This window comes from Octopus bimaculoides, chromosome 6, assembly GCF_001194135.2.
Source record: "Octopus bimaculoides isolate UCB-OBI-ISO-001 chromosome 6, ASM119413v2, whole genome shotgun sequence".
In the NCBI taxonomy this organism is placed as follows: domain Eukaryota; kingdom Metazoa; phylum Mollusca; class Cephalopoda; order Octopoda; family Octopodidae; genus Octopus; species Octopus bimaculoides.
The window spans coordinates 7,363,088-7,380,289 of NC_068986.1; the positions used below are offsets into that span (position 1 = coordinate 7,363,088).

The following is a 17,202-nucleotide window of genomic DNA, read 5'->3' on the forward strand; positions in this document are numbered from 1 at the left end:
CACCGTGACAAAAGAACTTGGGTTCTCAAAGGTTTCTGCAAGGTGGGTCCCTCGCCTTTTGACTCCTGAACAGAAATGCACCAAGTGCACTTTGTCCACGAGCAATCTGGAACTGTTTGAAGCTGATGAAGAGAATTTTCTTGCTCATTTCATTACTATGGATGAAAGTTTGGTCCATCGCTACCAGCCTGAAACCAAAGAACAATCAAAGCAGTGGAAGCACACATCTTCTCCTACCCCAAAGAAGGCCAGGGTCATTCCTTCAGCTGGCAAGGTTATGGCGTCAGTCTTTTTGGATTCTCAAGGTGTCTTGCTGATCGATTACCTTGAAAAGGGTCACACCGTGACAGGGCTGTATTATTCTCAGTTACTGAAATGCCCCCGAGAAGCAAAGAAAAAAGGCCGGGAATGGTCATCAGAGGAGTCCTTTTTCATCACGACAATGCTCCAGCCCACACCTCAGTGGTTGCTATGACAACAATTCGTGATTGTGGATACAAATTTGTTCCCAATCCGCCTTATCCACCAGACTTAGCCCCCTCTGACTTTCATCTATTCACCAAAATGAAAAAAGCCCTGGCTGGTCACCACTTTGCCAGTGACAATGACGTCATAGATGCTGTAGGAAGTTTCTTGGAGTCTCAAACAAAAGAGTTCCTCTACGCCAAGATAATGGCGCTTCAGCACCACTGGAGAAAGTGTTCAGCCATCGAGGGGGACTATGTTGAAAAATAAATCATCAGAAGTCTTGTACTATGTTTTTTTTTCGGCTCAAGACTTTTCATACACCCCTCGTATGTTGGCTTCATTCTGATGGCAGTTGGATCATAATAGTTGTAAATACATGTGACACACCTGTATCTACAGTTCTATATTTAAGAGATGAAGAATTACTTACATTTGACGGATATTTGTCCTCATCTTGTTTGTTGTTAACACAGCGTTTCGGCTGATATACCCTCCAGCCTTCTTCAGGTGTCTTGGGGAAATTTCGAACCTGGGTTCTCATTCCTAAGGTATTTTTCGATGTTATTATTGTTCAGGTCACTGCTTGGAATCGAACTAGGAATCTTGGGGTTAGTAGCCCGCGCTCTTAACCACTACACCATATGCCGTGGCGTAGTGGTTAAGAAATATCTGTCAAATGTAAAGAATGTATACCTGTATTTGTTTATGTTGTTCATATACATGTCACTGGATACCGAGTTATTTCTCTTAGCTCTTTTGTTTAAATTATAGAAATTACCTACGCCATACATATAGTCTACTCGTTGTATATATCTATGTCCCTGGTTTCTGGAGATAAATTATAACAGTTGTGCTGATGATGTTTATAAAAGCAGAAATACGTGTCCACGACTGTCTTATCACCAAACAATTTGTCCAGTTTCTTAATGACATGTCAGCATTGATGAATTTGTAATTATCTCCCTTTGAATATACTTGCTCTTAATTGTCATTTAGTAATTGTAACATCCTCTCGAGGCGGAAGTAATTTCAATAACCAAGAATTTTTGTTGTATCGTATTTGATATAATTATATTTGTCTATATTGGTCATATAGATGCTGCTGGCCATTAATCTTATTCGTGTGTACGTGCAATTTTCTTTTTGCATAAAAAATGCTTTTCATTGAAACCGGTTGCATATTTTGAAAATATGTAAATGTTTTTCTCCTTGTATTCATGATAAACTTATCAAGTCATTTTGTTTGTAATATAATTTTACCCATACTAAACTTTTTATATATACATGTGTGTGCATGTGTTTGCATATGTATGTGTGCATGTGTATACGTGCATGTGTATGACTGTATGTACTCGCACATTTATGTGTCTGTACATCTGCTTCAGCCAGCTGCAAGTTCTATTTCTAATCAAACCTAGTAACATAGTAGTATTTCTGATTTGGCCACAATCTTTCTTTTCTTGTGGTTTGTTCATCCAATCGAGTGAGACCCAATTATTAGACGTATGAGAATTATTGATCGGCTATTTTCATAGCCCTCATTGTTACAAATACTCTTCATTTTGTTATCAATAATTATGGTTTCTGCCATAATTACTCTTATGATTATCAGTATCGATTTAAGATAGTGTTTATTGTTGTGCGGGAGATAAACTTGAACCTATGCTCTGCCATTAATCAATAAAATGTCAGTAAATAGCCATGTTACATTGACTTGTTTTATCTAAAAAAAAAAAAAAAAAAAAAAAAACTGCTTTGTAATTAACGTTCAGTATTAGTTTTTTTTACCGTTACGTTGGAAGTGAACTCTTGAAGATTGATAGCGAGTCTCTCATCCAAAAGCAGTTATTTGAAGATATAGCGCTATAGATTAGCGATTGTTTTATTATAAGGGGAATGAAATGTGGATGAAAGTATTCGTGGGAAGCTACACAGACTTTTAAGTAGAATATATCGGTAAATGATATGTGGAATATAATTGAATTATTGATGCAGCAGAGCTGAAATCTATCTCTAAAGTTATAGCAGCAGAGGCACACACAATAACCATATACAGGTTTTTAGCTGTTGTGATTGAATTGCTGGTCACCAGCGTATAGAAATACAATAGTGAACTAATGTTTGATGTGCTTTTCGATGTCACATTCATATAAATATCTGTGATAAACATAAATAATAATTTCATGTGCAGGTAAAATCATAGAAATAAATCTACAATAGTGAGATGATAGTGATTGTGATGTTTCCCTTGTGATGGTTAAGCATATCTATGTATCAATGTAGCAGCTGAATAAACATAGCAAGCATGCACACGCATGCACATGCACACACACACGCGCGCGCGCGCGCGCGCGGCATTAAAGAAATAATTCTGTGAATCATTCAATGAATATAAACACAGATAGGATGACTTCAGAGAACAGTTAAACCCGCAAATACACACAATTGGGAATACAAATTGTACAACGCCATAAGAGAAATATAAAACACTATCGGCAAGTAGTGGCTGAATAAACAGTAACGACACAACATTAAGTTTCGCAATAAACTATAATAATACTTTCTAAAATCATTTTAATTTTGGAGTTATCATAAAACCGTTGATTCATACAATCACCTTGTTTAAACTGGAGTATATTTTCTTAATTTTATTGTACGTGTGGTAAACAACAAAATTCTTACATTCTCTCGATTACTTCTAATTCAAAAGGTCGAGAGTAAATATTAGTCTACTCTTCCACAGTCTGAGTACAAATCTCGATATATGAAAAGTACAATTGACTAAGTTTGTAATATATAGTCATTTAGAGAAGATTTAATTGATTATACATGCTCCATTGTAATATTTGACCTTGTACCTAATCAAAGCAAATCAATATCTTTAAAGAGAAGGAGAGATCAATTCGTTAGAATGCAATAGATTGCAGTTATCAGATGTGAAAGAAAGCTGACAGTTACAACAAACAGAAAACAGCAGAAAATATCCCACTTCTCACAACAAAAACTTACGAAACAAAACAAAATATACTCCAAATAAAAGACCAGCAGAATAAACATGCTATCAGTACAATCTCTTGTCACTAAATGTTCAACAGGAACGAGAATGGATGTGTGGTTAAGAACTTCGTTTAGTAACCACGTAATCCCGGATCAGATTCCAGTGCGCAGCATTTTGGGAAATCCCTTTAAAAGCCAACCCATATCGAAAGGATAAGCTGTAAAGTTGACCTCGGTAAGATTTGAACGCAAAATTAGAACTAATACTGCGAATCATTTTAGCCGATGCTCTGACGACTTTACCAATTTGTATTGGAGCAGAAAAGTAATTTTTATGCACGATTATGGTGCCTACGGAATTCCTTTTATTTTTACGGACAACATACCTTAATCTTAGTTCCATCTGGTCCCCCACAGAACTTAGAATGACGAGAGATCTCCACTCAGCATTCTCGCGCTTTCGAGGGTCAGGTTTATCTTGTATGCTATTGCTCATACGTGAACACACAATCTGTCAGCGGAATTGTAAAATTATGCAAGACATTTCTAAAATTCAGCACGTAAAACATACATTGTATCTATGATTAATGGTGCACTTAGTTATGTTACTAAGTGCAGAAGTGGTAATCTCGAAATGTTGGGGTCTTCAAATAAAATGCTCAGCTTGCATTTAGTAAATTGGAAAGGGAAGATTAAAACAAAAATATTCAGCATGGAATTCTCCAATGTCGTTGCTTAAATTTATTCAAACAAACACACCCCTGACTGAGGTTAATCATTTTTGTAGAGCATTTTTCAGATTTTCTGTTTAGTTTTTTTCTTTGTGTGTGTGTGTGTGTTTGGTAGTGTGATCAAATATTTTTCTGTCTGCTTTTATTTGGTGTTTTTTATAATTGTTATATGAGCTTTTTCTTGTTGGAAATTCACATATTATGCAAAATTTTACATAATTCATTAACTACAGAACCGCTACGAGTAGCAAAATATAAGCAAAAAAAAAATCAACAAAAAAACTCACCACTCAAGCTTAGAATACATAAATATAACTATACAAGTAACAATGAGTTCGCAATTAGACAACTTTAAGCCCGACGATGATATTGATTATAATATAATTTCCATAGTTCTTCGTTGCCTACCATAAACTCGGCATCAAATTCATCATCACTAAATTTAGAAGATGAATTCAAGAAATGTCGGTAGACTTAGGAAAGTTATTGTCTTGAATAAAAAAAATGGTAAATGACTAATAAAGATATTTATAGAACTCGAGCTCTTAACATAAGCAAGCAAGCAAGCAAGCAAGCAAGCAAGCCAGTCAGTCAGTCAGTCAGTCAGTCAGTCAGTCACACACACACACACACACACACACTAATTTGACTTCTGGAGTCCCTCATTTTCGTTATATATTTAGTATTATGAGTTGGGAGAATCGTCAGTGCATCGAACAAAATGTTTTGAGGCATTTCTTGCGGCTATTTATCTTTTGAGTTCATATTCGGCCGTAGTAGGCTTCGCCTTTCATCCTTTCAGGTTGTATAAGACGGCTGGGATCGATGTAATCGACTGACCCACTCCTCTAAAAAAAAAAAAAAAAAAAAAAAAAAAAAAAACTAAAAATCCATAGAATACACACATATACAAACACATAAACTGGAATATTATATACATACACGCACTTATATATTGAACCCACATTCAAGAGCACACAAACGTGCCTGTGTGTTCATAAAGTTGTAAACAGTTACCCAAGCATTTAACTATTATCTTTGATATAGCGTTATGCATGCTATATGGTTATATGCTATAAGTTTAGTGTTATAACCCTTTTCATATTGAACTATTTTTTTATATAACTTCGTAACAAAATACTTGAAACTAATCTCTTGTGTAATATATTTTACACTCAATGAAATTAAATTGATTTTTCAAAAGATCAAATCCCTCAGAACGCTGCGATACTTTTATAAGTTGTTTTCCTCATTTACTAACCAGTACGCCGCAATACATCGCTATCGTTTGCATTGTTTCAAGTTGTATATGTACCAGCCACCTAAGATATCACGGTAACTGCCTTATATTGCTAATAAGTGGTTCAGTATCTTTTCTGCTATTTGTTGCTGATATTTTGGCAAAGTAATTAGTTTTAAACAATCTTTAATGAACACCAATTTCCGAAGAGAAAAATACTGTTTTTGGATTATAATTGCAATGTATATATCAACTTATTTTGTCAAAATCGCGTTAAAAAAAACGAAAAGAAAAGAAATGCCAACCTGCACTTATCGAATGGATTGAAAACTTCACAGAAGTTATCTCTTGTATGTGGGGTGGTGATGAAATAGCTGAATAGCCATACTGGTTAACTCTATATAGAATTTACACAATTATTAATTGCTGTCCTTGTGTCTAAATTAGAAATACTAAATAGTTTCTAATTTAGACACAAGGACAGCAATTTTGAGGTGAGAGGGGGTGTCGATAACCCCAGTACTTGAATAGTAGTTTAGTTATCCTAGAAGGATGAAAGGTGAAGTTGAATTCGATGGGATTTGAGCTCAGAACATAAAGAGACGGAAGAAATTCTGTAGGAAATCTTTTCCGACGTTTTAACAATTCTGCCTGCTCATCACTATAAGAAATATTAAATTAATAAAATGATGAAAAAAGATTGAAAAGCGGAGAAATTCAAATAAAAAAGAACCGGAAGATATTTGGTAAGTGAACATGCGTAATCCAGGAAAAGGTAAAGGAGACCCGAACCAAAATTCAGTAAAAATAGAAGGGAAATGTAATCTATTTATTTGTCTGTGGGTTTACTGGTTCCCCAATATTTTGAGAAATCAGAAATTTCTAGTTTAGGGCGTGAACATGCATTCATTTTAGATTAAACTGTAACTCTGTGCTAATTTAGCTAATTGGACATTTTACTCAACCAGAAATTTTAACCAAACAGAAACTAGTGGTCAGTGAAGCTGAGTTTTGACATTATGAAGCAAGTGAATATCTGTTCAGACCATTGTTCTCTTGGCTCATTCCCTGGGCACCAAACAAGTCCCTCTCTCCCACCAAAAGCTATGGCTAGATCATCTTAATATTTCTTTCTCGTTTGGCCAGCTATCAAATTGTTTTAGCTTCAACTAAATAGCAGCTTCTAGTTAAGAAAAAAACAATTTGTGTATTTTCGTCTTCCTTTTAAACGGCTGGCCTTCATCTGATGATACATATTTGAGACAGTACAAAATGTTTCATCGACAAGAAAACATGAAAATAGTTAAATGTTTTCAATTATACTTTTTTAAAGCCTAAACGTCGCAATTTATAAAAATTTACAAGTTGATAATTTTACCTGGTATTTTAATAATTCAGGTTTAAGACCTCTTTCTCAGGATATCTATGGAGAAATGTTTGCATTCGTTGATTTCTCTGTTCTGTAGTTCCTGAGAAAGGGGTCCTAAACCTGAAATATTGAAATACCAGATAAAATTATCAGGGTGTTTCATTTCTATAAATTGCATTATTTTTGCTTAAAAATATAATGAAAAGAATGAAATACTTGTTCATTTTCTATAATGCATTTGTACAATATAAATTAATTTATTCATACAATTTATAGTTTCACAAATGCAAAACTGTTTTGATATTTTGTAAGTCAGGATCTGAGATTTTCCATATGGAATTGATGGACAGCTAATCTAAGATTATGCTAGGGGACAATTTCAGCTCAATATGCTGCACCATACGTAGTTACGATGTTAGCTTCCTATAACCCCAGAGCCATGCTGAAGTGACTTCAAGTGTATTTAGAAAAGTTTAGGTAATGTTTTCAACAGCAAACTTCAGTTTCTATAACATGTGTAAATATTATTTTCGAAATCATGAAAGTATATTTCTTTCCTTTTAAGAGATCTGAATGATAAAATACCTTTAGCTATAATTAATATACCATCACACAGTATATTTTATTGTTAAAACAATGTATTTGTAAACTGCAAAATAAAATGTATAATTTAAAAATATTTTAAAAGAATCTAATATTTATGAATATATATATAAGATTCGTGTCAATTTGCAAACTATGATGTATAAAACGATCTCAAGATCTGAGTTCGTTTTATCATCAAGAAAAAAAAAAGAGAAAAAAAAAACTTTCAAAACAATAATTGTTTTTAAATTAAAATTTTAAAATGTTTAATGTTTTCCTAACTATTTTCTGAAATTATTTCAGCTTTCTTTGACATAGACAACTGTTTAGTGTTGGCAAGGGAATTGTGTATAGTTTTATAATCTACATTAATACATAAATCAAAAGGTAGCAACAGAGATTTGCATTATATGAATCTATAATATCGGAGCTGTTTGATCATAAAAGCTAAATTTTTTTGATGGTATGGTTAATGAGATTCGTCATCAAATAATCTTCCTCTCCACAGACGTTGAAAATACAAAATCCAAATAACCGTGAATGTAAAAGTACTAAAAATAATTGTTAGCACATGATATAGATCACTGGATAATGGTATAAAACAGAAGATGCATAAAAATTGTTAAAAATAAGGCTTCAGAAAATAATAACTTTATTGATTTGGCAGTAAATATGTTTAACAGAGAAAATTATCCTTTTGTGTCGGATTATTAACTGACTTAAATCGCTGATGTTGTTTTCTCTGGAGAATACACATAAAGTCTTTCATTTAATGCATTAACTTGTCAGCTTCGGATATGCTTTCGTAGCTATTTGTTAGATTGTTTTGTAAACATTATATATTTGGGTCGTTGAGGAAGAAGGAGAAAGATAAGAGAAGGTGGCTCTGAAGGTTGATTACATACAAATTCAGATGTTATAAACACTCTTTCATAAGAAATATTAAACATCTGTAAAGACTAGAACAGGCCATTTAATTCCTAATTCCTAACTTATATTCTAAAGCCTGAGGGTTTACACACATACATTTTTTATCGTTTGTTTGTTTCATGTACAAGACAGCGGCCATGCTGGTGCACCGTCTTGAATTTTAGTCAAACGAATCAACCCCAGTACATATGATTTTGAAGCCTGATACTTATTCTATTGATTTCTGATTTTTATCCTACGTTTCCCGAACATGGCAGTTAGGCAAACACCGGTTGTTAAGCAGTGGTTACGGACAAAGTCACACACACACACATATGCGGAGAGCTTCTTTCAGTTTCCGTCAACCAAATCCACTCACAAGGCTTTGGTCAGTCTCAGGCTATAGTATAAAACACTTGCAGAAGGTGCCACGAAGTGGGACTGAATCCGAAACTATGTGGTTGGGAAGCAAGTTTCTTACCACACAGCCACACCTGTACACACATATGTCGTCGAGTATATCTTAGGTCATGGCATGTAACCAGTCAAAGTTACCACTGGTTTCACGTCTGCTATTGCACTTGGCAGTAAGTGCGAGTTATCAGACCTGCTGGCCGGAAGCACATAGTATATTTATCTTCAAATGGAGATAATATATACTGACTCATTTCAGCCAAAACTAGAATAGTTCAAGTAAAAGTAACTCCTTTTCCTTAACAAAAAGTGTTTTTAGCTTCGTTCTGTTTTTTTCAACACCAAACTAACCAAAACTGTATATTTATCTCCATTTATAAAGACACCAAGATTCCAACCAACAGGTCTGATGAGACGCATTGCCAAGTGCAACAGCTGACGTAAAACGAATGGTAACATTCAGACCAGTTATTACCATAACCAAAGATATACTACTCGACTACATAAAATATTACTCAAATTTTCTTTTAGAGTGTACTTTCCCCCACCAACTTATGGGCAACTGACCGATATATATATATATATATATATATATATATATATATATACCTAGTATGCTTTCATACCCATGGTTAACAGATAATTTACATCGGTAGTAATAACGGATATTCTTATCCCTTAGACAATTACTCCAACCGCTGACCACACACACACACACACACACACACGCGCGCGCGCGCGCGCGCGAGAAGGTTGAATGTAGATTCGTCTTTTAATTTGGAGGTTTCCAAAAAAGATTTGTAATGTTGATTCTTCACATTTTGCTGGTAGTTTTCAGGCGTAAATTAGCGAATATGAAAATAATACTTGTGTATGATGTGTGGTGAATTTATGGAAAGAAACCCCATAAAACTCAATTTAGTTAAAAATTGGGATCGTTTCGTACAGAGATATAAAAATAATGCAAATTAATGATTGAATTAAATTAAATTATTTGAATAAATTAATCATATATTAATGTACTCTTCAGTGCAGGAAGTATAAACAGAAGTGTTATAATGAACTTGAGAAAGGAAATTAGAGAAGAATAGATTCTAAGAGATTCATATTTATCCTTATGCGAAAGAGATGCGAGTCCTGTTAGATATTCGAGTTATAGTTAATACCTAACTAGACTAATCTCTTTCGCATAAGGATAAATATGAATCTCTTAGATTCTATTGTTCCACTATTTCCTTTCTCAAGTTCACTAAAAATTTTGTTTAGATTTCCTGCACTGAACAGTACATTGATATATAATTAATTTATTTAATTCAATCATGAATGTGAATTATTTTTATATCTCTGTACGAAACGATCGTCTGCATGAATTAAAATTCTCTTATATATTTTAACAACTTGTCTTCTCCATTTTTAACTAAATTGTTGAGTTTTATGGGATTTATTTCTATAAATTCACATCACATCATATATCTCTCTTTACTCTTTTACTTGTTTCAGACATTTAACTGCGGCCATGCTGGAGCATCGCCTTTAGTCGAGCAAATCGACCCAGGACATTCTTTGTAAGCCTAGTACTTATTCTATCGTCTCTTTTGCCGAGCCGCTAAGTTTTGGGGACGTAAGCACACCAGCATCGGTTGTCAAGCGATGTTGGGGGACAAATACAGACACACAAACACACATATACATATACACACCGGGCTTCTTTCAGTTTCCGTCTACCAAATCCACTCACAAGGCTTTGGTTGGTCTGAGGCTATAGTAGAAGACACTTGCCCAAGGTGTCACGCAATGGGGCTGAACCCAGAACCATGTGGTTGGTAAGCAGGCTACTTACCACACAGCCACTCCTGCGCCACACACACATATATATATATATGGTGGTAAATAACTTTATGTAATATACTGGTCTCATATTTTAGCACAAGGCCAGCAATTTTGGGTAGCGTGTAGGTCGATTATAACAACCCCCGTGCGCAATTGGTCCTTATTTTATCAACACTAAAATGATGAAATACAAAGTCGACACCGGCGGCTTTGAGCTGGGAACGTAAAGTCGGATGGAATGTTGTTAAGTATTTTGTCCGGCGCGGCAATGATTCTGCCAGCTCGCTGCCTTAATATAAATAAAACTCTGCCTCTTATTTTATATATTAAATAGAGAAACACCCAGTTACGTGTACATTTATACCAAGGTGACATTACCGCTGGGCTTGTCTCGTTCAGTCTTAAATATAAGTAAATTCTAAATATTTGTAGTTATGTGTTCACAAACTTCTGGCATTTATGGTTAATTTAAAATGCTTCATCGCAGCTGCTATCCTTTCTCATACAGAATTTAAGAACTGTATCTCATCAGATGTCATTAAGTCTCATTCATCTTTTGCGGTCTTCATTTCAAATTCCACATTCTCGTCTCTTCACGTTTCAGTTGTCGAAGTAGATTTCGATTGTGCTGTTGGATATAGGCATTGTTCTAAGTAACGTTTGAATGTCATGAATTGTAATAAAGAAATACTTGTTGTAATTGCTCGCGTTTCTTTGTTGTTGCTGAATTGCTATCTTATAGTTGTTATTTCAGTTTGAAATTTGTGGTTGCATCAGATTATCAAGGATATCTGTTGTTGTTGTTGCTGATTAAGAGAGGAGGATGTGATTACAAAATTTGGTTGTTTTCCTGCAGATCGAGTGACTGTGTTGTAGGAGTTTGATAGAAATTAGAAACAATAATACTTTCTACTATAGACACAAAGCTTGAAATTTCGGGGAAGGGGACCAGTCGATTACAATGACCGCAGTGCTCGACTGGTGCATATCTCATTGACCCCAACAGGATGAAAAGTAAAGTCGACCTTATTTGAACTTAGAACGTAAAGACGGACGAAATGCCGATCAGCATTTTGTCCGGTGTGCTGACAATTCTGCCAACATACTAGGAATAATAATCTTTTCTACTATAAGCAAAAGGCCGGAAATTTGGAGAGAGTGGGGATAGTTGATTACATCGACCCAGTGCACAACTGGTACTTATTTTATCGAATCCGAAAGGATGTAACACAGAGTCAACCTCGGCGGAATTTGAACTCAAAACGCAGCATTTCGCCCGGCGTGCTGATAATTCTGCCAGCTCGCCACCTCAATAATAATTTCAAATTTTGCAACAAGGGCAGTAATTTTCGGGAGGAGAGGATGAGCCGATTACAACACTGGTGTTCAACTGGTACTTATTTTATCGACCCCGAAAGAATGAAAGGCAAAGTCGACTTCGGCGGAGTTTGAACTCAGAACGTAACGATAGACGAAATATCGCTAAGCCTTTCGCTCGACGTACTGACGATCCTGCCAGCTCACCGCCTTAATTATAATAATAAGAGCGCTAGCCTTGACAGCAGTGGGACGTGTTCTTCGCTGCTCTGGCCAATCGGCAGCCGAAGACACAGAAACACTAATACAACACAGCAGAACAACTGAAAAAAAAAAACAACAAAAAACGAAAGCACTATAAAACCGGCATATCTACAATTTCCTGTGAGTATTTTAAATTTCCTTGAAAATAAGTTTAAAAACTTGCATATCTATAGTTTTCTCTGGCCGAACACACAATCGTCTTTAAAAATCTTGAAACTTTAATATCTACAACTTTCTGTGAATATCTATCCTTTCCTTTCTCCCTGAGTATTCGAAAACGTGTACATCTTTTATTGCAAGAACACTACAATTTTCTCTGGTCGGATACACAAACGATCATCTTTAGAAAATTCAAAAAATTTAATAACTACAATTTTCTGTGAAACTTTTACTCTTTTCTCTTTGACTATTCGAATATGTAAACAACTTTTATTGCAACAACTCTATCAAACGCACGATAAAACCAAGGAGATAAGCAACTGCCAATGTATGTCGTCTGATCAATCAGTATCCAAACTGTTGCCATAGTAATGAAGCTAAAGCACGGAGAGTAAAGCCGATTAGCCCAAATTGACCTTAAATTTTCTTCTGTGAATGCGCGCTAAGTTTTAACGTTCTAGATCACATCCACTGTTTACAGCAGTGCTTGGAAGGAAGGTGTGTAGCGTCTGATCGTCACATTCACCATGACAGAGAAAGCTGAGCAGAGAATCTGCATAAAATTTTGTCAACAGCTTAGCAATACCTGCTCAGAGGTCTTCGGAAAGTTTTCATCGTTCTCCAAATAATCAAGGAGATCTTGTGTAACTGAAACCTGAGGGTCATTTTGGTCAGCTGAAAGCAGTTGTGACCCAAACTTGGCAGTTACGCATTTCATACCCAAATCTTCAGTGATAACGGACTGAACTGAACCATAACTAATCTGCACATCTGATAGCTCACGGATGGTGATGTGACGATTTCCCCTCACAGCTGCGATATTTTTCTCAGTTCTGCTGGTTTTTGGTCTCCCGGAACGTTCGTCAATATCGAAATGCTTTCGTCCATCTTGGAGACGTCTGAACCACTCGTACACTTGTGTACGACTCATACACTCCTGTCCATACACTTTCTGCAACACTGCATAAGCCTCTGAACAGGTATCACCATGACAACTTTGTCATGGTCAGTGCGATGATCACACACTACACACCTTCCTTCTAAGCACTGCAAAACCTATATCGGTATATGTATTATTTTTTTTTATCAGTAATTAAAAACAGAAAAGGTGAGTTGGTCCTTTCCAAGGCCAACTTCAGCTCTCTCATTGATCGCTAGTAATAGTAAACACATTTGACTTCTGACTGCAAGGGTGTTACGCTTCTTTTATTTCCTGATTGGACAGAAATACGAAGCTCCACCATCACCACTACTACTACTACTACTACTACTACTACATATGACGTGACAGGGATGGAATTCGGCATCTCGAAGTGTGCAGTACTCACTGTGAAACGGGGGAAAGGGCAGATTATAGGGACATAGAATTGCTAAACGGAGAGAATGGAAGACCGGGATGATGATGGGTACAAGTACCTTGGGATCATGGAGCTGGACAGTATCTTCCACAGAAAAATGAAAGACAAGGTCATCACTGCATATTCGAAGCGCCTCGAACTTCTCTTGAACTCAAAACTCAACTCAAGGAATCTTGTGACTGCCATAAACTATGGGCTGTTGCTGTAGTCTGCTATAGTGCACCCATCCTGAAATGGGACACAAGCGGAGATTAAACAACTCGACCTCACTACCCGAAAGACAATGACAATGAATGGTGCCCTCCACCTTAAGGCGAATGTACACAGGCTCTACATGAAGTAGAGTGAAAGCGTACGTGGGCTGATTAGTGTACAGGAGTGCATCAACAGTGAAAGAAGAAACCTGGCAGAATATTTGGTAAACAGCAAAGAAGACCTCCTACAGTATGCTGTTAATGCAGAGGGATTTACCAAAAGTGGACTTGAGAATGCTCATGAATTCCAACCACGAACAGCCAACGAGAGAGAAGAAACCCTACTCCGCATGGAATTACATGGTCAGTTCCACCGTGAAACTAAAGACCAGAAAGCATCATGGAGGTCGCTCAGCAAGAGTGACAAGAATACTGACAGCTTAATCATCGCTGCCCATGATCAGGCATTGAATACCAACTCAGTGAGAAGAGATATATACCACACAAGTGCAACGAATCTCTGCAGAATGTGTGTATAGACGTTTAGTTGAAGTGTGCGTGGTAGTATTGAGAGCAAATATAATGGGAAGAGGAGGAGAATTGTCGTAAGTAGATAGGAGAAAGGTGAAGAATGGGAGCTCTGTCAGTATATACTGCGAGTAATTTAGTTGTGTAAGCGTTAACTGTCAGTATTTTGGAGTAAGTCACCCATGATGACAGGAATTGACTTGCTTATCAGTTATATTCGTTTAAAGTAACATATGTGTAAAACACGCAAATAGAAAGAAACCTAAGATTTTGGGAGCAAAGATACCAATGAAAATCGGTTATGGCGGTAGGTTACATTTTCGACAAGTTTGTGGATTAAAAATGTTAAAGTGAACTATAAGTTTAGTGTCTGCAAAAAGTGATGAGTTTTGAGTTTCTATTTCGTTAGATTTCGGTAAAAATCACACCTTGTACTTTTCTAACATACAAACTTGGTACTTTAAAAAAAATATATTTTGTTTAGTAGGTTTGGCATTTGTAGAATCTTCTACGAAATGTTAAAATTACTTCATCCGGAAGATGAACGTATCTTTTTGTCTTTTACTTGCTTCAGACATTAGTCTTCGGCCATGCTGGAGCACTGCATTGAAAAATTTAGTCGAATGAATCAATCCTAGTACTTAGGTTTTTGAGCCAGGTACTTACTCTATCGGCCTCTGTCGAATTGTTTAAGTTACAGGGACGTAAACAAACCTACATCGGCTGTCAAGTGATGATGGGACAAATACAGACACGAAAGACATCTATATACCGCAGGCTTCTTTTAGTTTCCGATTACCGGATCCATTCACAAAGCTTTGGTGGGCCCGAGGCTAAAATGGAAGACACTTGCGCAAGGTGTCACGCGGTGGGACCGGATCCGGAACTATGTGGTTGGGAAGCAAACTTCCTACTACACAGCCATACATGCACCTTTAAAGACCTAGAAACATTGATGAGGGATTTGGGGACTTTATTGATGCAATTCAGCTTCAATGATATGAAAGAATGAAGATAAAGGTAAACGTAAAACATAGTGTATTGAATACACGTCTGAAGAACTCGCTTTTTGCACATTTATGCGCGCGCACACTCACAAATATTTACACACACACACACACACATATACATACACGGCTTCTCTTGGTTCTTCTTTGTTTTCCATTGGTTGATTGTCTAAAATACAGGCGATTTGTTCGGCTAAACCCTTTAAGGTAACACCTCAGCATGGCCGCAGTCCAATGACTGAAACGAGTAAAAGATTATATAAATCTGTTTTCAGAGAATATATTCGAAAGTGGTGTTAGATATTTCTAGAATTATTTTCTCTAAATATGCTGAATCACTTTATTCCAATATTTTAACGAGGAGAACGCTTAGCAATCACATTTATGAAATTCTTATTACATTTATAAACGCCACGATAAATATATAAAACTTACTTCAATATAAATTGAACAGTTAATGCAACAAATTTAAGATATTATTGCAATTTCCTATTCTGTCAACGTTGATTCTTGAGTCTATGAAACTAATAAAAACATTATTAAATAGAGAAATTAATATCAGAGCTCTCACTTGCAGTAAATTAGTATGAAAGTCCAGTTTTATTTGATCTGAATTTTCAAAGCAAATGTTTTTATAATAATTGAGAAATAAATAGGATACGATACACAAAAGGAGAAACACTAATTTAGCTATAACATTGTAGCTAATGCTGTTTTATTATAGCTTGGATAAGTAGACACAAAGTTTAGTATTGTTTTGAATCATTATGCTACGTTCATACACCTGTTGTAAAATACACAACTTGTAGTAGATTTAAAATATCAAATAAAAGCGAAATAAAATGGCTAATTTGGTTTGTAGATATCGTTGTACTTTTCGTTGGTTCATTACCAGTCAGTAAGTGACAAGCCAGCAAAATCGTACAATATACCAGTAACTAAACATGTATTCCAGAAAGTCATCATTTCATTGTATGTAGTAGCAGAAAGACCGCCCTCCCGGGCGGGTTTCTGCTACCCTCTTGATATTATTTTCGCATTTGATTCCCAATTCTAATAATTTTTATATTTTACGTCTAATTATTTCTTTGTATAATAGTGATCACTTGCTTAGTAAATATTGCTTTCATTATTTTATCACGGTCATAATCTCTCTCTCTTTTAAACAAATGTCACGGTAGTCCAACAACAGAGGGAGACGCAATTTAAGTTTTACCTTCCCCTCAAAGCAACATAGAGATTACAATTCAGCAGCCCATCTATAAACTTTGCATTGTGTTTGTGTGAGAGAGAGCGAGAGAGAGTGCATTTCAAACAGTGAATGAAATAAACACGAAATGAAAAAATCGTATAAATAAAAGGGCATTATTATAGATGTATACGCCCCCAACTTTGTTGCCTCATAAGATCCAGAAAAATGGATACTTTTTAACAAAATTTTCTACAAATACCGCTTAGATATTGTGGCTTTAGAGTATATAGGGATTTATGGGAAAGAATGTTTCCGAGGGGATGGAGAGGAGTTTTGGAAAATTCACGCAATCTGACTTTTTCCTTCATAACTTTCAGGAAAATGGATATCTTTTAATGGAAGTTTATACAAATCCCTTTCAAACGGCATAGATTACAATTTTAAAGAAATTCGTGGAGGAAATGTTTTCGGGAATTTTCCCTAATTTTTTTTTTAAACAATAGCCTTCGAAATGGGGTTGGTGGGAGGGGGCATCTTCGTACAGAAAAAATTTCGAAAATTGTTTTACAACCCCCTTCCTCATCATCCTACTTCGGACCTATTTTGGCCATTTTTTTTTGCTCTTCAAAACCATGGGAAG

At 35.8% G+C, this 17,202-nt stretch overlaps 1 long non-coding RNA gene across 1 annotated transcript in view; it reads right to left on the reverse strand.

The window, feature by feature from the left end:
* Positions 1–3,732: 3,732 nt before the first annotated feature.
* The window catches only part of LOC128248093 (uncharacterized), a 23,613-nt gene continuing 10,143 nt past the window's right edge, over positions 3,733–17,202 (reverse strand). Inside the window, exons 2-3 of the long non-coding RNA XR_008264352.1 lie at positions 15,497–15,608; positions 3,733–5,044 (exon numbers count right to left, since the gene is read on the reverse strand). This is a non-coding gene — a long non-coding RNA (uncharacterized LOC128248093). The remainder of the gene's footprint in view (positions 5,045–15,496; positions 15,609–17,202) is intronic.